Raw genomic sequence first — 23,625 nt, 5'->3', positions numbered from 1 at the left:
TATAACGCTTCTGCTTACGGTCGACGAGGGTACGTGGACATCACTCTCCCCTCTCGTTTCTATGCATCACCTAGATGGATCTTGCGTGTGCGTAGGAATTTTTTTGAAATTACTGCGTTCCCCAACAGTGGCATCCGAGCCAGGTCTATGCATAGATGTTATATGCACGATTAGAACACAAAGAGTTGTGGGCGATAATAGTCATACTGCTTACCAGCATGGCATAATTTGATTCAGCGGTATTATTGGATGAAGCGGCCCGAACCGACATTACGCGTATGCTTACGCGAGACTGGTTCTACCGTCGTGCTTCGCACACAGGTGGCTGGCGGGTGTCAGTTTCTCCAACTTTAGTTGAATCGAGTGTGACTACGCCCAGTCCTTGTTGAAGGTTAAAACAACACACTTGATGAAAAATCGTTGTGGTTTTGATGCGTAGGTAAGAACGGTTCTTGCTCAGCCCATAGCAGCCACGTAAAACTTGCAACAACAAAGTAGAGGACGTCTAACTTGTTTTTGCAGGGCATGTTGTGATGTGATATAGTCAAGACATGATGCTAAATAATATTGTATGAGATGATCATGTTTTGTAACACAATTATCGGCAACTGGCAGGAGCCATATGGTTGTCGCCTTATTGTATGAAATGCAATCGCCATGTAATTGCTTTACTTTATCATTAAGCGGTAGCGATAGTCGTAGAAGCAATAGTTGGCGAGACGACAACGATGCTTCGATGGAGATGAAGGTGTCAAGCCGGTGACGATGGTGATCATGATAGTGCTTTGGAGATGGAGATCAAAGGCACAAGATGATGATGGCCATATCATATCACTTATATTGATTGCATGTGATGTTTATCCTTTATGCATCTTATTTTGATTAGTTTGGCAGTAGCATTATAAGATGATCTCTCACTAAATTTCAAGGTATAAGTGTTCTCCCTAAGTATGCACCGTTGCTACATTTCGTCATGCCAAGACACCATGTGATGATTGGGTGTGATAAGCTCTACGTTCACATACAACGGGTGCAAGCCAGTTTTGCACATGCAGAATACTCGGGTTAAACTTGACGAGCCTAGCATATGCAGATATGGCCTCGGAGCACTGAGACCAAAAGGTCAAGCATGAATCATATAGTAGATATGATCAACATAATGATGTTCACCATTGAAAACTACTCCATCTCACGTGATGATCAGACATGGTTTAGTTGATATGGATCATGTGATCACTTAGATGATTAGAGGGATGTCTATCTAAGTGGGAGTTCTTAAGTAATATGATTAATTGAACTTTAATTTATCATGAACTTAGTACCTGATAGTATTTTGCATGTCTATGTTGTTGTAGATCAATAGCTCGCGTGTAGCTCCCCATTTATTTTTGATATGTTCCTAGAGAAAACTAAGTTGATAGATGATAGTAGCAATGATGCGGACTAGGTCCGTGATCTGAGGATTATCCTCATTGCTGCACAGAAGAATTATGTCATTGATGCATCGCTAGGTGATAGAACTATTGGAGGAGTAGATACAGACGTTATGAATGTTTGAGAAGCTCGGTATGATGACTACTTGATAGTTTAGTGCACCATGCTTTACGGCTTAGAACCGGGACTTCAAAAATGTTTTGAAACGCCATAGAGCATATGAGATGTTCCGAGAGCTGATATTGGTATTTCAGACTCATGCCCGTGTTAAGAGGTATGAGACCTCTGACAAAGTACTTTGCCTACAAGATGGAGGAGAATAGCTCAGCTAGTGAGCATGTGCTCAGAATGTGTGAGTACTATAATCACTTGAATCAAGTGGGAGTTAATCTTCCAGATAAGATAGTGATTGACAGAGTTCTCTAGTCACTGTCACCAAGTTACTAGAACTTCGTAGTGATCTATAATATGCAAGGGATGGATAAGACAATTCCCGAGCTCTTCGCGATGCTAAAGGCTGCGGAGGTAGAAATCAAAAAGGAGCATCTAGTGTTGATGGTTTACAAGACCACTAGTTTCAAGAAAAACGGCAAAGGGAAGAAAGGAAACTTCAAGAAGAATGGCAAGCAAGTTGCCTCTCAAGTGAAGAAGCCCAAGTCTGGAACTAAGCCTGAGACTGAGTGCTTCTACTGCAAAAGGGACTGGTCACTAGAAGCGGAACTGCCCCAAGTATTTTGCCGATAAGAAGGATGGAAAAGTGAAAGGTATATTAGATATACATGTTATTGCTGTGTACTTTACTAGTGTTCGTAATAGCCCCTGGGTATTTGATACTGGTTCAGTTGCTATGATTAGTAACTTGAAACAGGAGTTACAAAATGAACAGAGACTAGTTATGGGCAAAGTGACGATGTGTGTTGGAAATGATTCCAAGGTGGATAAGATCACCATCGCACACTCCCTCTACCTTCGAGATTAATGTTGGACCAAAATAAATGTTATTTGGTGTTTGCGTTAAGCATGAATATGATTGGATCATGTTTATTGCCATACAATTATTCATTTAAGTCAAAGAATAATTGTTGTTCTGTTTACATGAATAAAACCTTCTATGGTCATACACTTAATATAAATGGTTTATTGAATCTCGATGGTAATGATACACATATTCATAATATTGATGCCAAAAGATGCAAAGTTAATAATGATAGTGTAACTTATTTATGGCATTGCCGTTTAGGTCATATTGGTGTAAAGCGCATGAAGAAACTCCATGCTGATGGGCTTTTGGAATCACTTGATTATGAATCACTTGATGCTTGCGAACCATGCCTCATGGGCAAGATGACCAAGACTCCGTTCTCCGGAACAATGGAGCGAGCAACTGACTTATTGGAAATAATGCATACTGATGTATGCAATCCGACGAATGTTAAGGCTCGCGACGGGTATCGGTATTTTCTGACCTTCACAGAAGATTTGAGAAGATATGGGTATATCTACTTGATGAAACATAAGTCTGAAACATTTGAAAAGTTCAAAGAATTTCAGAGTGAACTGGAAACATATGAACTGTGGTTTGGCAAGAAACCTAAGCTGTCGTTTCTTAATGTTTGGGGTTGCAATGCTTATGTGAAAAAGTTTCAGCCTGATAAGCTCAAACCCAAATCGGAGAAGTGCGTCTTCATAGGATACCCAAAAGAAACTGTTGGGTACACCTTCTATCACAGATCCGAAGGCAAGATATTTTGTTGCTGAGAATGGATCCTTTCTAGAGAAGGAGTTTCTCTCGAAAGAAGTGAGTGGGAGGAAAGTAGAACTCGATAAGGTAATTATACCTTCTCCCGAATTGGAAAGTAGTTCATCATAGAAATCAGTTCCAGTGATACCTACACCAATTAGTGAGGAAGCTAATAATGATGATCATGAAACTTCAGATCAAGTTACTACTAAACCTCGTAGGTCAACCAGAATATGGTCCGCACCAGAGTGGTTCGATAATTCTGTTTCGGAAGTCATATTACTAGAACATGACGAACCTACAAATTATGAGGAAGTGATGATGAGCCCAGATTCTGCGAAATGGCTTGAGGCCATGAAATCTGAGACGGGATCCATGTATGAAGAACAAAGTGTGGACTTTGGTTGACTTGCCCGATGATCGGCAAGCCATAGAGAATAAATGGATCTTCAAGAAGAATACTGATGCTGGCGGTAATGTTACTGTCTACAAAGCTCGACTTGTTGCGAAAGGTTTTCGACAAGTTCAAAGAGTTGACTACGATGAGACCTTCTCACCCATAGCGATGCTTAAGTCTGTCTGAATCATGTTAGCAATTTTTGCATTTTATGATTATGAAATTTGGCAAATGGATGTCAAAACTACATTCCTTAATGGATATCTTAAAGAAGAGTTGTATATGATGCAACCAGAAGGTTTTTTCGATCCAAAAGGTGCTAACAAAGTGTGCAAGCTCCAGCAATCCATTTATGGACTGGTGCAAGCCTCACGGAGTTGGAATATACGCTTTGATAGTGTGATCAAAGCATATGGTTTTATACAGACTTTTGGAGAAGCCTGTATTTACAAGAAAGTGAGTGGGATCACTACAACTTTTTTGATAAGTATATGTGAATGGCATACTGTTGATCAGAAATAATGTAGAATTTTCTGGAAAGCATAAAGGAGTGTTTGAAAGGAGTTATTCAAAGAAAGACCTCAGTGAAGCTGCTTACATATTAAGCATCAAGATCTATAGAGATAGATCAAGACGCTTGATAAAAAATTCAATGAGTATATACCTTGACAAGTTTTTGAAGTAGTTCAAAATGTAACAGTCAAAGAAGGAGTTCTTGCCTGTTTTCCGAGGTGTGAAGTTGAGTAAAGACTCAAAGCCCAACCACGGCAGAAAATAAAAAGAGAATGAAAAGTCATTCCCTATGCCTCAGTCATAGGTTCTATAAAGTATGCTATGTTGTGTACCCGACCTATTGTGTACCTCACCATGAGTTTGGCCAGAGGGTACAATAGTGATCTAGGAGTGGATCACTGAACAACGGTCAAAATTATCCTTAGTGGAATAAGGAAATGTTTCTCGGTTATGGAGGTGACAAAGAGTTCGTCGTAAAACTTACGTCGATGCAAACTTTGACATCGATCTGGATGACTCTAAGTCTCGATCTAGATACATATTGAAAGTGGGAGCGATTAGCTAGGGTAGCTCTGTGCAGAGCATTGTAGACATAGAAAATTTGCAAAATACATACGACTTTGAATGTGGCAGACCCGTTGACTAAACTTCTCTCACAAGCAAAACATGATCACTCTTTGGGTGTTAATCACATAACAATGTGAACAAGATTATTTACTCTAGTAAAACTTTTGGGTATTAGTCACATGGAGATGTGAACTAATCACATAAAGATGTGAACTATTGGTGTGAAATCACATGACGATATGAACTAGATTATTGACTCTAGTACAAGTGGGAGACTGAAGGAAATATGCCCTAGAGACAATAATAAAGTTGTTATTTATATTTCCTTATATCATGATAAATGTTTATTATTCATGCTAGAATTGTATTAACCGGAAACTTAGTACATGTGTGAATACATAGACAAACAGAGTGTCCCAATTATGCCTCTACTAGACTAGCTCGTTAATCAAAGATGGTTAAGTTTCCTAACCATAGACATGTGTTGTCATTTGATAAATAGGATCACATCATTAGAGAATGATGTGATGGACAAGACCCATCCGTTAGCTTAGCACTTTGATTGTTTAGTTTATTGCTATTACTTTCTTCATAACTTATACATGTTCCTATGACTATGAGATTATGCAACTCCCGAATACCGGAGGAACACTTAGTGTGCTATCAAACGTCACAACGTAACTGGGTGATTATAAAGATGCTCTACAGGTGTCTCTGATGGTGTTTGTTGAGTTGGCATAGATCGAGATTAGGATTTGTCACTCTGATTGTCGGAGAGGTATCTCTGGGCCCTCTTGGTAATGCACATCACTATAAGCCTTACAAGCAATGTGACTAATGAGTTAGTGACGGGATGATGCATTACGGAATGAGTAAAGAGACTTGCCGATAACGATATTGAACTAGGTATTGAGATACCGACGATCTAATCTCGGGAAAGTAACATACCGATGACAAAGGGAACAACGTATGTTGTTATGCGGTTTGACCGATAAAGATCTTCGTAGAATATGTAGGAACCAATATGAGCATCTAGGTTCCGCTATTGGTTAATGACCGGAGCTGAGTCTCGGTCATGTCTACATAGTTCTCGAACCTGTAGGGTCCGCACCCTTAACGTTCGATGACGATTGGTATTATGAGTTTATGTGTTTTGATGAACCGAAGGTTGTTTGGAGTGCCGGATATGATCACAGACATAACGAGGAATCTAAAGATCGATATATTGTAAGGCTATGTTTGGACATCAAAATGGTTCCGGGTGAGTTCGGGCATTTACCGAAGTACCGGGGGGTTACCGGAACCCCTCGGGGAGTGTATGGGCCTTATTGGGCCTTAGTGGGAGAGAGGAGGAGGCGGCCAAGGTGGGGACGCGCCCCCCAAGACCAATCCGAATTGGGGTGGGGGCTGGCCCCCCTTTCCTTCTCCCTCTTGATGTCTACTACACAACCTTCTTCTTGTAGACGTTGTTGGGCCTCCAAGTGTAGAGGTTTGTGGGACAGTAGCAAATTTCCCTCAAGTGGATGACCTAAGGTTTATCAATCCGTGGGAGGCGTAGGATGAAGATGGTTTCTCTCAAGCAACCCTGCAACCAAATAACAAAGAGTCTCTTGTGTCCCCAACACACCCAATACAATGGTAAATTGTATAGGTGCACTAGTTCGGCGAAGAGATGGTGATACAAGTGCAATATGGATAGTAGATAAAGGTTTTTGTAATCTGAAAATATAAAAACAGCAAGGTAACTAATGATAAAAGTGAGCACAAACGGTATTGCAATGCGTTGAAACAAGGCCTAGGGTTCATACTTTCGCTAGTGCAAGTTCTCTCAACAATAATAACATAATTGGATCATATAACTATACCTCAACATGCAACAAAGAGTCGCTCCAAAGTCACTAATAGCGGAGAACAAATGAAGAGATTATTGTAGGGTACGAAACCACCTCAAAGTTATCCTTTCTGATCGATCTATTCAAGAGTCCATAGTGAAATAACATGAAGCTATTCTTTCTGTTCAATCTATCCTAGAGTTCGTACTAGAATAACACCTTAAGACACAAATCAACCAAAACCCTAATGTCACCTAGATACTCCAATGTCACCTCAAGTATCCATGGGTATGATTATACGATATGCATCACACAATCTCAGATTCATCTATTCAACCAACACAAAGAACTTCAAAGAGTGCCCCAAAGTTTCTACTGGAGAGTAAAGACGAAAACGTGTGCCAACACCTATGCATAAGTTCACAGAACTCGCAAGTTGATCACCAAAACATACATCAAGTGGATCACGTGATATCCCATTATCACCATAGATAAGCACATGCAAGACATACATCAAGTGTTCTCAAATCCTTAAAGACTCAATCCGATAAGATAACTTCAAAGGGAAAACTCAATCCATTACAAGAGAGTAGAGGGGGAGAAACATCATAAGATCCAACTATAATAGCAAAGCTCGCGATACATCAAGATCGTACCACCTCAAGAACATGAGAGAGAGAGAGAGATCAAACACATAGCTACTGGTACATACCCTCAGCCCCAAGGGTGGACTACTCCCTCCTCGTCATGGAGAGCGCCGGGATGATGAAGATGGCCACCGGAGAGGGATCCCCCCCGGCAGGGTGCCCGAACGGGTCTAGATTGGTTTTCGGTGGCTACGGAGTCTTCTAGCGACGGAACTCCCGATCTAGGTTTCTTTCTGGAAGTTTTGGGTTATGTAAGAGTTGTTGGAGTCGGGGACAAGTCAGGGGGTTCCCGAGGCGGCCATGAGGCAGGGGGCGCGCCCAGGGGGTAGGGCGCGCCCCCACCCTGGTGGTGGCCTTGGGACTCTTCTGGCCCACCTCCGGTACTCCGTGGGCTTGTTCTGGTCCAAAAATGATCTCCGTGAAGTTTCAGGTCAATTGGACTCCGTTTGATTTTCCTTTTCTACGATAGTTAAAAATAAGGAAAAATAGAAACTGGCACTGGGCTCAGGTTAATAGGTTAGTCCCAAGAATCATATGAAAATAGCATATAAATGCATATAAAACATCCAAGGTTGATAATATAATAGCATGGAACAATCAAAAATTATAGATACGTTGGAGACGTATCAAGCATCCCCAAGCTTAATTCCTGCTCGTCCTCGAGTAGGTAAATGGTAAAAACAGAATTTTTGATGTGGAATGCTACCTAACATATTTATCCATGTAATTCTCTTTATTGTGACAAGAATATTCAGATCCATAAGATTCAAGACAAAAGTTTAATATTGAAATAAAAAATAATAATATTTCAAGCATACTAACAAAGTAATCATGTCTTCTCAAAATAACATGGCCAAAGAAAGCTATCCCTACAAAATTATATAGTCTGGCTATGCTCTATCTTCATCACACAAAATATTTAAATCATGCACAACCCCGATGACAAGCCAAGGAATTGTTTCATACTTTTGATGTTCTCAAACTTTTTCAATCTTCACGCAATACATGAGCGTGAGCCATGGACATAGCACTATAGGTGGAATAGAATGGTGGTTGTGGAGAAGACAAAAAGGAGAAGATATTCTCACATCAACTAGGCGTATCTACGGGCTATGGAGATGCCCATCAATAGATATCAATGTGAGTGAGTATGGATTGCCATGCAATGGATGCACTAGAGCTATAAGTATATGAAAGCTCAACAAAAGAAACTAAGTGGGTGTGCATCCAACTCGCTTGCTCACGAAGACCTGGGGCATTTTGAGGAAGCCCATCATTGGAATATACAAGCCAAGTTCTATAATGAAAGATTCCCACTAGTATATGAAAGTGACAACATAGGAGACTCTCTATCATGAAGATCATGGTGCTACTTTGAAGCACAAGTGTGGTAAAAGGATAGTAGCATTGCCCCTTCTCTCTTTTTCTCTCATTTTTTGTTTTTTTGGGCCTTCTCTTTTTTTATGGCCTCTTTTTTCTCAAAAAAATCGTCTGGAGTCTCATCCCGACTTGTGGGGGAATCATAGTCTCCATCACCCTTTCCTCACATGGGACAATTTAATAATGATGATCATCACAGTTTTATTTACTTACAACTCAAGAATTACAACTCGATACTTAGAACAAAATATAACTCTATATGAATTCCTCCGGCGGTGTACCGGGATGTGCAATGACTCATGACTGACATGTATGAAAGAATTATGAACGGTGGCTTTGCCACAAATACGATGTCAACTACATGATCATGCAAAGCAATATGACAATGATGAAGCGTGTCATAATAAACGGAACGGTGGAAAGTTGCATGGCAATATATCTCGGAATGGCTATGGAAATGCCATAATAGGTAGGTATGGTGGCTGTTTTGAGTAAGGTATATGGTGGGATTACGATACCGATGAAAGTTGTGCGGTACTAAAGAGGCTAGCAATGGTGGATGGGTGAGACTGCGTATAGTCCATAGACACAACATTAGTCATAAAGAACTCACATACTTATTGCAAAAATCTATTTGTTATCGAAACAAAGTACTATGCGCATGCTCCTAGGGGGATATAGTGGTAGGAAAAGACCATCGCTCGTCCCCTACCGCCACTCATAAGGAAGATAATCAATAAATAAATCATGCTCCGACTTCTTCACATAACGGTTCACCATACGTGCATGCTACGGGAATCACAAACTTGAACACAAGTATCTCTCAAATTCACAACTACCCAACTAGCATGACTCTAATATCACCATCTTCATATCTCAAAACAATCATCAATTATCAAACTTCACCTAGTATTCAATGCACTTTATATGAAAGTTTTTATTATATCCCTCTTGGATGCCCATCATATTAGGACTAAACTCAAAACCAAAGCAAATTACCATGCTGTTCTAAAGACTCTCAAAATGATATAAGTGAAGCATGAGAGTTCATCTATTTCTTCAAAATAAAACTACCATCGTGCTCTAAAAAGATATAAGTGAAGCACTAGAGCAAATGACAAACTACTCCAAAAGATATAAGTGAAGATCAATGACTAGTCGAATAATTATGCAACTATGTGAAGACTCTCTAACATTTAATAATTTCAGATCTTGGTATTTTACTCAAACAGAAAGAAAAACAAAATAAAATAAAATGACGCTCCAAGCAAAACACATATCATGTGGTGAATAAAAATATAGCTCCAAGTAAAGTTACCGATGAACGAAGACGAAAGAGGGGATGCCTTCCGGGGCATCCCCAAGCTTAGGCTCTTGGTTGTCCTTGAATATTACCTTGGGGTGCCTTGGGAATCCCCAATCTTAGGATCTTGCCACTCCTTATTCCATAGTCCATCGAATCTTTACCCAAAACTTGAAAACTTCACAACACAAAACTTAACAGAAAACTCGTAAGCTCCGTTAGTATAAGAAAATAAATCACCACTTAGGAACTGTTGTGAACTCATTATAAATTCATATTGGTATGATATCTACTGTATTCCAACTCATATATGGTTCATACCCTCCGATACTACTCATAGATTCATCAAAATAAGCAAACAACACATAGAAAACAGAATTTGTCAAAAACAGAACAGTCTGTAGTAATTTGTAGGTTTTGACTACTTATGGAACCCCAAAAATTATAAAATAAATTTCTGGACGTTAGGAATTTATCTATTAATCATCAAAAATGGCATCAAATAATTAACTAAATAGCACTCTTCAATAAAAAAATGGCATCAAATCACGTGAGCGCTAAAGTTTCTGTTTTTTACAGCAAGATCGCAAAGACTTTCCCCAAGTCTTCCCAAAGGTTCTACTTGGCACAAACACTAATTAAAAGCATAAAACCTCATATAAACAGAGGCTAGATGAATTATTTATTACTAAATAGGACCCAAAAAACAAGGAACAAAAATAAAATTGGGTTGCCTCCCAACAAGCGCTAACGTTTAACGCCCCTAGCTAGGCATGATGATTTCAATGATGCTCACATAAAAGATAAGAATTGAAATATAAAGAGAGAATCATGAAGAATATGACTAGCACATTTAAGTCTAACCCACTTCCTATGCATAGGGATTTTGTGAGCAAACAACTTATGGAAAAAATAATCAATTAGCATAGGAAGGCAAAACAAGCATCACTTCAAAACTTTAAGCACATAGAGAGGAAACTTGATATTATTGCAATTCCTACAAGCATATATTCCTCCCTCATAATAATTTTCAGTAGCTTCATGAATGAATTCAACAATAATATTGTCACATAAAGCATTCTTTTCATGATATACAAGCATAGAAATTTTATTACTCTCCACATACGCAAAATTCTTCTCATTCGGAATAGTGGGAGTGTCATAAGAAACTCGAATACTATAAATTGTTTCCACATTAAAGGAGTAATGTTCAGGAAAATGGTAATCATAATCATGACAAGTTTTATAAATATAATCATCACTACTTTTTATAGCATAAGTGTCATCACAATAATCATCATAGGTAGCAACTTTGTTCTCATCATAATCAATTGAAACCTCTTCCAAGATAGTGGAATCATTACTAAATAAAGTCATGGCCTCTCCAAATCCACTTTCATCAATATAATCATCATAAGTAGGAGGCATGCTATCATCATAATAAATTTGCATATCAAAACTTGGGAGACTACAAATATCATCTCCATTAAACATAGCATCCCCCAAGCTTGGGACTAACATTAATTGCAGCGAATGCATTCTCAAACATGTCATTCTCATCAAACATACCATCCCCAATCTTGGTCCTTTTCATAACATAAGCATAATCACTCTCATAATTAATAGTATGGATATCACCAATAGTATAACAATTATCATCATCACAATGAGTAATAGGAGCAACATCATTTGGGAGGGATACATTTTTACCTTTGCTTCTCCGTCTTTTCTTTTTATTCTTCACATCATGTGTGGGTTTAATCCTCTTTTCAGAGCTCCCTATTGATGAGATTGGTTGAATAGAAGGCTCCTCCTTGTTACCTGATTCATCATAAGAAATAATAGGAGGATATTGGGAAGCCTCTTCCCTTTCATTAGTATTCTCTTCATCCTCTATTTGTTTTCTTTTCTTTATGTAATTGGCAATATAAGGGTTTTCAATGCAATTCACCGCACAATACATAAAAATTTCTTATAGATCAATATCAAGGAATTTCTCAAGTTTATATTCTGGAATATGCTTAGTTATACATTTCATTTCTTTGTAACCCAAAAGCAAACTAAGTTCATTATGATGTGCAAGGGAAATCAAATCATCCCAATTTTTGGACACGATACGATCATGAAACAATTTGCATTTAAAATTTAAATGACCATGTTCACTGCAAAGTTCACAAGTATGGTGAAGAAATTTTAAATTTTCAGCACAAACATCTAGCCTTTCTTGCAACCATTTAGTTTCCAAATACTTATGCCTCTTGACAAATCTATCTTCCCTATTTGGTGTGTACTTGCAAACTCTATGCACTCCACAAAAATTGACTTGCTTATAAGAGACATTTTCATTATGACTAAAGCAGTCATCATTAGCACTATAGATATTCAAGGAGTTCATACTAATGCTACCTCTTGAGCACTTGCGTTGGTTTTCCCTTCAAGAGGAAAGGGTGGTGCGGCAAAGTAGCGTAAGTATTTCCTTCAGTTTTTGAGAACCAAGGTATCAATCCAGTAGGAGGTCACGCATGAGTCCATCGTACGTACACAAACAAATAAATCCTCGCAACCAACGCGATAAGGGGTTGTCAATCCCTACACGGTCACTTACGAGAGTGAGATCTGATAGATATGATAAGATAATATTTTTGGTATTTTTGTGATAAAGATGCAAAGTAAAATAAAAGCAAAGTAAAAAAAGCAAAGGAAATAACTAAGTATTGGAAGATTAATATGATGAAGATAGACCCGGGGGCCATAGGTTTCACTAGTGGCTTCTCTCAAGATCATAGGTATTTTACGGTGGGTGAACGAATTACTGTTGAGCAATCGACAGAATTGAGCATAGTTATGAGAATATCTAGGTATGATCATGTATATAGGCATCATGTCTGAGACAAGTAGACCGACTCCTGCCTGCATCTACTACTTTACTCCACTCATCGACCGCTATCCAGCATCCATCTAGAGTATTAAGTTCATGAAAAACAGAGTAACGCCTTCAGCAAGATGACATGATGTAGAGTGATAAATTCCTGCAATATGATAAAAACCCCATCTTGTTATCCTCGATGGCAACAATACAATACATGCTTTTCTGCCCCTACTGTCACTGGGAAAGGACACCGCAAGATTGAACCCAAAGCTAAGCACTTGTCCCATTGCAAGAAAGATCAATCTAGTAGGCCAAACCAAACTGATAATTCGAAGAGACTTGCAAAGATAACCAATCATACATAAAAGAATTCAGAGGAGATTCAAATATTGTTCAAAGATAATCTTGATCATAAACCCACAATTCATCGGTCTCAACAAACACACCGCAAAACGAAGATTACATCAAATAGATCTCCACAAGAGAGGGGAGAACATTGTATTGAGATCCAAAAATAGAGAAGAAGCCATCTAGCTAATAACTATGGACCCGAAGGTCTGAGGTAAACTACTCACACTTCATCGGAGAGGCTATGGTGTTGATGTAGAAGCCCTCCATGATGGATGCCCCCTCCGGCGGAGCTCCGGAACAGGCCCCGAGATGGGATCTCGTGGATACAGAAAGTTGCGGTAGTGGAATTAGGGTTTTGGCTCTATATCTGATCGTTTGGGGGTACGTAGGTATATATAGGAGGAAGGAGTATGTCGGTGGAGCAACAGGGGGCCCACGAGGGTGGAGGGCGCGCCTGGGGGGTAGGTGCGCCCCCTACCTCGTGGCCTCCTCCTTTATTTCTTGACGTAGGGTCCAAGTCTCCTGGATCATGTTCGGTGAGAAAATCACGTTCCCGAAGGTTTCATTCCGTTTGGACTCCGTTTGATATTCCTTTTCTTCGAAACCCTAAAATAGGCAAAAAAACAGCAATTCTGGGCTGGGCCTCTGGTTAATAGGTTAGTCCCAAAAATAATATAAAAGTGGATAATAAAGCCCAATAATGTCCAAAACAGTAGATAATATAGCATGGAGCAATCAAAAAATATAGATACGTTGGAGACGTATCAAGCATCCCCAAGCTTAATTCCTGCTCGTCCTCGAGTAGATAAATGATAAAAAAGATAATTTTGATGTGGAGTGCTACTTGGCATAATTTTAATGTAATTCTTCTTAATTGTGGTATGAATATTCAGATCTGAAAGATTCAAGATAAAAGTTTAATATTGACATAAAAATAATAATACTTCAAGCATACTAACAAAGCAATCATGTATTCTCAAAATAACATGGCCAAAGGAAGTTATTCCTACAAAATCATATAGTCTGGCTATGCTCTATCTTCACCACACAAAATATTTAAATCATGCACAACCCCGATGACAAGCCGAGAAATTGTTTAATACTTTTGACATTCTCAAACTTTTTCAATCTTCACGCAATACATGAGCGTGAGCCATGGATATAGCACTATATGTGGAATAGAATGGTGGTTGTGGAGAAGACAAAAAGGGAGAAGATAGTCTCACATCAACTAGGCGTATCAACGGGCTATGGAGATGCTCATCAATAGATATCAATGTGAGTGAGTAGGGATTGCCATGCAACTGATGCACTAGAGCTATAAGTATATGAAAGCCCAACAAAAGAAACTAAGTGGGTGTGCATCCAACTTGCTTGCTCACGAAGACCTAAGTCATTTTGGGGAAGCCCATCATTGGAATATACAAGCCATGTTCTATAATGAAAATTCCCACTAGTATATGAAAGTGACGAAATGAGAGACTCTCTATCATGAATATCATGGTGCTACTTTGAAGCACAAGTGTGGTAAAAGGATAGTAACATTGTCCCTTCTCTCTTTTTCTCTCATTTTTTTATTTGGACCTATTCTCCTTTTTTATTTTTATGGCCTCTTTTTTCGTCTGGAGTCTCATCCCGACTTGTGGGGGAATCATAGTCTCCATCATCCTTTCCTCACTGGACAATGCTCTAATAATGATGATCATCACACTTTTATTTTCTTACAACTCAACAATTACAACTCGATACTTAGAACAAAATATGACTCTATGTGAATGCCTCCGGCGGTGTACCGGGATATGCAATGAATCAAGAGTGACATGTATGAAATAATTATGAATGGTGGCTTTGCCACAAATACGATGTCAACTACATGATCATGCTAAGCAATATGACAATGATGGAGTGTGTCATAATAAATGGAATGGTGGAAAGTTGCATGGAAATATATCTCGAAATGGCTATGGAAATGCCATAATAGGTAGGTATGGTGGCTGATTTGAGGAAGGTATATGGTGGGTGTATGATACCGGCGAAAGGTGCACGGTACTAGAGAGGCTAGCAATGGTGGAAGGAAGAGAAGTGCATATGATCCATGGACTCAACATTAGTAATAAAGAACTCATATACTTATTGCAAAAATCTACAAGTTATCAAAGCAAAGTATTACGCGCATGCTCCTAGGGGGCTAGATTGGTAGGAAAAGACCATCACTCGTCCCCGACCGCCACTCATAAGGAAGGCAATCAAAAAATAAATCATGCTCCGACTTCATCACATAATGGTTCACCATATGTGCATGCTACGGGAACCACAAACTTTAACACAAGTATTTCTCAAATTCACAACTACTCAACTAGCACAACTTTAATATCACCATCTTCATATCTCAAAACAATTATCAAGCATCAAACTTCTCATAGCATTCAACGCACTCATAAGAAAGTTTTTACTATTCTTGAATACCAAGCATATTAGGAATATTTAGGAAAATTGCCATGCTATTTTAGACTCTCAAAATAATCTAAGTGAAGCATGAGAGATCAATAGTTTCTATAAAACAAATCCACCACCGTGGTCTAAAAGATATAAGTGAAGTACTAGAGCAAAACTATATAACTCAAATGATATAAGCGAAGCACATAGAGTATTCTAACAAATTCCAAATCATGTATGGCTCTCTCAATAGGTGTTTACAGCAAGGATGATTGTGGTAAACTAAAAAGCAAAGACTCAAATCATACAAGACGCTCCAAGCAAAACACATATCATGTGGTGAATAAAAATATAGCTCCAAGTAAAGTTACCGATAGAAGTAGACGAAAGAGGGGATGCCTTCCGGGGCATCCCCAAGCTTTGACTTTTAGGTGTCCTTATATTATCTTGGGGGTGCCATGGGCATCCCCAAGCTTAGGCTCTTTCCACTCCTTGTTCCATAATCCATCAAATCTTTACCCAAAACTTGAAAACTTCACAACACAAAACTTAAAGTAGAAAATCTCATGAGCTCCGTTAGCGAAAGAAAACAAACGACCACTTCAAGATACTGTAATGAACTCATTATTTATTTATATTGGTGTTAAACCTACTGTATTCCAACTTCTCTATGGTTTATAAACTATTTTACTAGCCATAGATTCATCAAAATAGGCAAACAACACACGAAAAACAGAATCTGTCAAAAACAGAACAGTCTGTAGTAATATGTAGCTAGCGCAAGATCTGTTACCCCAAAAATTCTAAAATAAATTGCTGGACGTGAGGAATTTATCTATTAATCATCTGAAAAAATAATTAACTAAATATCAATTTCCAAATAAAAATGGCAGCAGTTCTCGTGAGCGCTAAAGTTTCTGTTTTTTACAGCAAGATTAACAAGACTTTCCCCAAGTCTTCCCAACGGTTCTACTTGGCACAAACACTAATTAAACACAAAAAAACACAACCAAAACAAAGGATAGGTAAATTATTTATTACTAAACAGGAGCAAAAATCAAGGAACAAAAATAAAATTGGGTTGCCTCCCAACAAGCGCTATCGTTTAACGCCCCTAGCTAGGCATAAAAAGCAAGGATTGATCTAGGTATTGCCATCTTTGGTAGGCAATCCATAAGTGGCTCTCATAATAGATTCATAAGGTAATTTAATTTTTTTTCTAGGAAAGTGTTCCATGCCTTTCCTTAACGGAAATTGGAATCTAATATTTCCTTCCTTCATATCAATAATTGCACCAATCGTTCTAAGGAAAGGTCTACCAAGAATAATAGGACATGAAGGATTGCACTCTATGTCAAGAACAATAAAATCTACGGGCACATAATTCCTATTTGCAACAATAAGAACATCATTAATTCTTCCCATAGGTTTCTTATTAGTGGAATCCGCAAGGTGCAAGTTTAGAGAGCAATCATCAAAATCACGGAAACCTAACAAATCACACAAAGTCTTTGGAATCGTGGAAACACTAGCACCCAAATCACACAAAGCATAGCATTAATGATCTTTAATTTTAATTTTAATAGTTGGTTCCCACTCATCATAAAGTTTTCTACGGATAGAAACTTCCAACTCAAGTTTTTCTTCATAAGATTGCATGAAGGCATCAACGATATGTTTAGTAAACGCTTTATTTTGACTATAAGCATGAGGAGAATTTAGCACGGATTGCAACAAGGAAATACAATCAATCAAAGAGCAATTTTCATAATTAAATTCCTTGAAATCCAAAATAGTGGGTTTAGCAACATCTAGGGTTTTAATTTCTTCAATCCCACTTTCATCAAATTTAGCATCAAGATCTAAAAACTATGAATTTTTGGAACGCCTTCTAGGTAAAGGTGGATCTTAATCAGTCCCATCATTATCAAGATTCATATTGCAAAACAAAGATTTAATAGGGGACACATCAATAACTTTTAGATCTTCATCTTTATTTTCATAGGAACTAGAAGAACACGCTCTTATAAAGGCATCTTTCTTAGCACGCATCCTAGCAGTTCTTTCTTTGCACTCATCAGTGGAAATTCTCATAGCCTTGAGAGACTCATTGATATCATGCTTAGGAGGAATAGATCTAAGTTTCAAAGAATCAACATCAAGGGAAATTCTATCAACGTTCCTAGCCAACTCATCAATCTTAAGCATTTTTTCTTCAATCAAAGCATTAAAATTCTTTTGCGAAGTAATAAATTATTTAATATTAGATTAAAAATTAGAGGGAATCTTATTATAATTTCCATAAGAATTGTTGTAGGAATTACCATAATTATTAGAGGGATTACTAGGATACGGCCTAGGATTAAAATTTCCTCTATACGCGTTGTTACCAAAATTGTTCCTACCAACAAAATTCACATCCATAGATTTATTATTATTCTCAACAAAGTAGACAAGGGCATATCATTAGGATCAGAAGAAACACTCTTACTAGCAAATAATTTTATAAGTTCATCCATCTTCCCACTCAAAACATTAATTTCTTCTATCCATGACATAACCCTTCTTTCTCATAGGATAAAATGTAAATACAAGGATAGCCTTCTAACTTGGATCTCTAGCCTTCCTTAGGTAGTGTTTTTCTTTGCCCTGCTTGGGTTGTAACTTTGTAAGTATTTCTGTCTTCCTCTATTCTCTTCTTGTATGGACTTGTAATAGGACTTTGTTCTTTGTTGTTTTCAATAAAGAGCTGTGAGGCTGTTGCCTTGCAGTACATATTCAAAAAAAAACATTAATTTCTTCTATCGCATGCACCTTTTTATTAGTAGATCTTTCAGTACGCCATTGAGAATAATTAACCATAATATTATCTAGGAGTTTAGTAGCTTCTCCCAAAGTGATTTCCATAAAAGTGCCTCCCGCGGCCGAATCTAAAAGGTTTCTAGAAGCAAAATTCAATCTGGCATAAAAAAATTGTATAATCATCCACAAATTCAAACCATGAGTAGGGCACTTACATATCATTAATTTCATCCTCTCCCAAGATTGTGCAACATGTTCATGATCAAGTTGCTTAAAATTCATAATATCGTTTCTAAGGGAGATGATCTTAGCGGGAGGAAATACTTAGAGATAAAAGCATCTTTGCACTTGTTCCAAGAATCAATACTATTTTTAGGCAAAGACAAAAACCAAGCTTTAGCACGATCTCTAAGCGAAAAACGAAATAGCTTCAATTTAACAATATCATTATCCACATCTTTCTTCTTTTGCATATCACACAAATCAACAAAGCTATTTAGATGGGTAGCAGCATCTTCACTAGGAAGGCCAGAAAATGGATCTTTCATGACAAGATTCAGCAAAGCAGCATTAATTTCACAAGATTCAGCATCGGTAAGAGGAGCAATCGGAGTGCTAATAAAATCATTGTTGTTGGTATTGGTAAAGTCACACAATTTAGTGTTATCTTGAGCCATCGTGCCAAGCAAGCAATCCAACACACAAGCAAACAAAAAGCAAGCGGGCAAAAAGAGGCAAATAGAGAGAGAGGGGGAGGATAGAGAGAGAGGGCGAATAAAACGACAAGGGTGAAGTGGGGGAGAGGAGAACGAGAGGCAAATGGCGAATAATTTAATGCGGGAGATAAGGGTATGTGATGGGTACTTGGTATGTTTGACTTTTGCGTAGACTCCCCGGCAATGGCGCCAAAAATCCTTCTTGCTACCTCTTGAGCACTTGCGTTGGTTTTCCCTTGAAGAGGAAAGGGTGGTGCAGCAAAGTAGCGTAAGTATTTCCCTCAGTTTTGATAACCAAGGTATCAATCCAGTAGGAGGCCACGCATGAGTCCCTCATACCTACACAAACAAATAAATCCTCGCAACCAATGCGATAAGGGGTTGTCAATCCCTACACGGTCACTTACGAGAGTGAGATCTGATAGATATGATAAGATAATATTTTTGGTATTTTTGTGATAAAGATGCAAAGTGAAATAAAAGCAAAGTAAAAAACAAAGGAAATAACTAAGTATTGGAAGATCAATATGATGAAGATAGACCCGGGGGCCATAGGTTTCACTAGTGGCTTCTCTCAAGAGCATAGGTATTTTATGGTGGGTGAACGAATTACTATTGAGCAATCAACAGAATTGAGCATAGTTATGAGAATATCTAGGTATGATCATGTATATAGGCATCACGTCCGAGACAAGTAGACCGACTCCTGCCTGCATCTACTACTATTACTCCACTCATCGACAGCTATCCAGCATGCATCTAGAGTATTAAGTTCATGAAAACAGAGTAACGCCTTCAGCAAGATGACATGATGTAGAGGGATAAATTCACGCAATATGATAAAAACCCCATCTTGTTATCCTCGATGGCAACAATACAATGCGTGCCTTGCTGCCCCTACTATCACTGGGAAAGGACACCGCAAGATTGAACCCAAAGCTAAGCACTTGTCCCATTGCAAGAAAGATCAATCTAGTAGGCCAAACCAAACTGATAATTCGAAGAGACTTGCAAAGATAACCAATCATACATAAAAGAATTCAGAGGAGATTCAAATATTGTAAATAGATAATCTTGATCATAAACCCACAATTCATCAGTCTCAACAAACACACCGCAAAAAGAAGATTACATCGAATAGATCTCCACAAGAGAGGGGGAGAACATTTTATTGAGATCCAAAAGGAGAGAAGAAGCCATCTAGCTAATAACTATGAACCCGAAGGTCTGAGGTAAACTACTCACACTGCATCGGAGAGGCTATGGTGTTGATCTAGAAGCCCTCCGTGATGGATGCCCCCTCCGGCGGAGCTCCGGAACAGGCCCCAAGATGGGATCTCGTGGATACAGAAAGTTGCAGCGGTGGAATTAGGGTTTTGGCTCTTTATCTGATCGTTTGGGGGTACGTAGGTATATATAGGAGGAAGGAGTACGTTGGGCCCACGAGGGTGGAGAGCGCGCCTGGGGGGTAGGCACACCCCCTACCTCGTGGCCTTCTCCTTTATTTCTTGACGTAGGGTCCAAGTCTCCTGGATCATTTTCGGTGAGAAAATCATGCTCTCGAAGGTTTCATTCCGTTTGGACTCCGTTTGATATTCCTTTTCTTCGAAACCCTAAAATAGGCAAAAAACAACAATTCTGGGTTGGGCCTCCGGTTAATAGGTTGGTCCCAAAAATAATATAAAAGTGGATAATAAAGCCCAATAATGTCCAAAACAGTAGATAATATAGCATGGAGCAATCAAAAATTATAGATACGTTGGAGACGTGTCTACTAACAACATTGCAATTATGCTCATCATTCAAAGATTTAGTCCCAAACATTTTATAGACTTCTTCTTCTAGCATTTGAGCACAATTTTCCTTTCCATCATTCTCACGAAAGATATTAAAAAGATGAAGCGTATGAGCCAAACTCAATTCCATTTTTTGTAGTTTTCTTAAATAAACTAAACTAGTGCTAAAACAAGAAACAAAAAGATTCGATTGCAAGGTGCCCCCCCCCAAGACCAATCTGAATTGGGGTGGGGGATGGCCCCCCTTTCCATCTCCCTCTTGATGTCTACTACACAACCTTCTTCTTGTAGACGTTGTTGGGCCTCCAAGTGCAGAGGTTTGTAGGACAATAGCAAATTTCCCTCAAGTGGATGACCTAAGGTTTATCAATCCGTGGGAGGCGTAGGATGAAGATGGTCTCTCTCAAGCAACCCTGCAACCAAATAACAAAGAGTCTCTTGTGTCCCCAACACACCCAATACAATGGTAAATTGTATAGGTGCACTAGTTCGGCGAAGAGATGGTGATACAAGTGCAATATGGATAGTAGATAAAGGTTTTTGTAATCTGAAAATATAAAAACAGCAAGGTAACTAATGATAAAAGTGAGCACAAACGGTATTGCAATGCGTTGAAACAAGGCCTAGGGTTCATACTTTCGCTAGTGTAAGTTCTCTCGACAGTAATAACATAATTGGATCATATAACTATCCCTCAACATGCAACAAATAGTCACTCCAAAGTCACTAATAGTGGAGAACAAACGAAGAGATTATTGTAGGGTACGAAACCACCTCAAAGTTATCCTTTCTGATCGATTTATTCAAGAGTCCATAGTAAAATAACATGAAGCTATTCTTTCCGTTCAATCTATCCTAGAGTTCGTAGTAGAATAACACCTTAAGAAACAAATCAACCAAAACCCTAATGTCACCTAGATACTCCAATGTCACCTCAAGTATCCGTGGGTATGATTATACGATATGCATCACACAATCTCAGATTCATCTATTCAACCAACACAAAGAACTTCAAAGAGTGCCCCAAAGTTTCTACCGGAGAGTCTAGACGAAAACGTGTGCCAACCCCTATGCACAAGTTCACAGAACTCGCAAGTTAACCACCAAAACATACATCAAGTGGATCACGTGATATCCCATTGTCACCACAGATAAGCACATGCAAGACTTACATCAAGTGTTCTCAAATCCTTAAAGACTCAACCCGATAAGATAACTTCAAAGGGAAAACTCAATCCATTACAACAGAGTAGAGGGGGAGAAACATCATAAGATCCAACTATAATAGCAAAGCTCGCGATACATCAAGATCGTACCACCTCGAGAACACGAGAGAGAGAGAGATCAAACACATAGCTACTGGTACATACCCTCAGCCTCGAGGGTGGACTACTCCCTCCTCGTCATCGAGAGCGACGGGATGATGAAGATGGCCACCAGGGAGGGATGCCCCCCAACAGGGTGCCGGAACCGGTCTAGATTGGTTTTCGATGTCTACGGAGGTTTCTGGCGACGGAACTCCTGATCTAGGTTTCTTTCTGGAAGTTTTGGGTTATGTAAGAGTTGTTGGAGTCGGGGACAAGTCAGGGGGTTCCCGAGGCGGCCATGAGGCAGGGGGCGCGCCCCCACCCTGGTGGTGGCCTTGGGACTCTTCTGGCCCACCTCCGGTACTCCGTGGGCTTCTTCTGGTCCAAAAATGATCTCCGTGAAGTTTCAGGTCAATTGGACTCCGTTTGATTTTCCTTTTGTGCGATAGTTAAAAACAAGGAAAAAACAGAAACTGGCACTGGGCTCTAGGTTAATAGGTTAGTCCCAAAAATCATATAAAATAGCATATAAATGCATATAAAACATCCAAGGTTGATAATATAATAGCATGGAACAGTCAAAAATTATAGATATGTTGGAGACGTATCACCTCTCTCCTCCTTCCTTCCGCTCCTACTCCAACTAGGGAAGGGGGAATCCTACTCCCACCGGGAGTAGGACTCCCCCCTTGGGCGCGCCATGAGAGGGTCGGCCCTCCCCCTCCTCCACTCCATTATATGCGGGGGAGGGGGAACCCCATAGGCACACACGTTGATTGTTTAGCCGTGTGCGATGCCCCCCTCCACAGATTTCCACCTCGGTCATATCGTTGCAGTGCTTAGGTGAAGCCCTGCGCCGGTAGCTTCATCATCACAATCACCACGCCGTCGTGCTGGTGCAACTCTCCCTCGACCTCAGCTGGATCTAGAATTCATGGGACGTCGCCGAGGTGAACGTGTGCAGATCGCGGAGGTGACGTATCTTTGATGCTAGGACCGGTCGGATCGTGAACACGTACGACTACATCAACCGCGTTGTCATAAAGCTTCCGCTTACGGTCTACGAGGGTAGGTGGACAACACTCTCCCATCTTGTTGCTATGCATCACCTAGATGGATCTTGCGTGTGTGTAGGATTTTTTTGAAATTACTGTGTTCCCCAACAGTATCCCCGCTGTAGGGTTTGTAATATGTTCATGATTTGCTTATGGTAGGTGGTGTGAGTGACTGAAGCACAAACCTGAGTAAGTAGGTTGTTTGCGTATGGGAGTAAAGAGGACTTGATGCCTTATAATGCTATGGTTGGGTTTTACCTTAATGATCTTTAGTAGTTGCGGATGCTTGCTAGAGTTCCAATCATAAGTGCATATGATCCAAGAAGGGAAAGTATGTTAGCTTATGCCTCCCCTTCAAATAAAATTGCAATAATGATTACCGATCTAGTTATCAATTGTCTAGGGACAAATAACTTTCTCGTGACAAAAAGGTCTCTACTGAAACTAACTTAGTTTTGTATTTATCTAAACAGCCCCTA

This window comes from Triticum aestivum, chromosome 7A (assembly GCF_018294505.1).
Source record: "Triticum aestivum cultivar Chinese Spring chromosome 7A, IWGSC CS RefSeq v2.1, whole genome shotgun sequence".
Lineage (NCBI taxonomy): Eukaryota > Viridiplantae > Streptophyta > Magnoliopsida > Poales > Poaceae > Triticum > Triticum aestivum.
Note: the sequence above shows the minus strand (reverse complement) of the source record.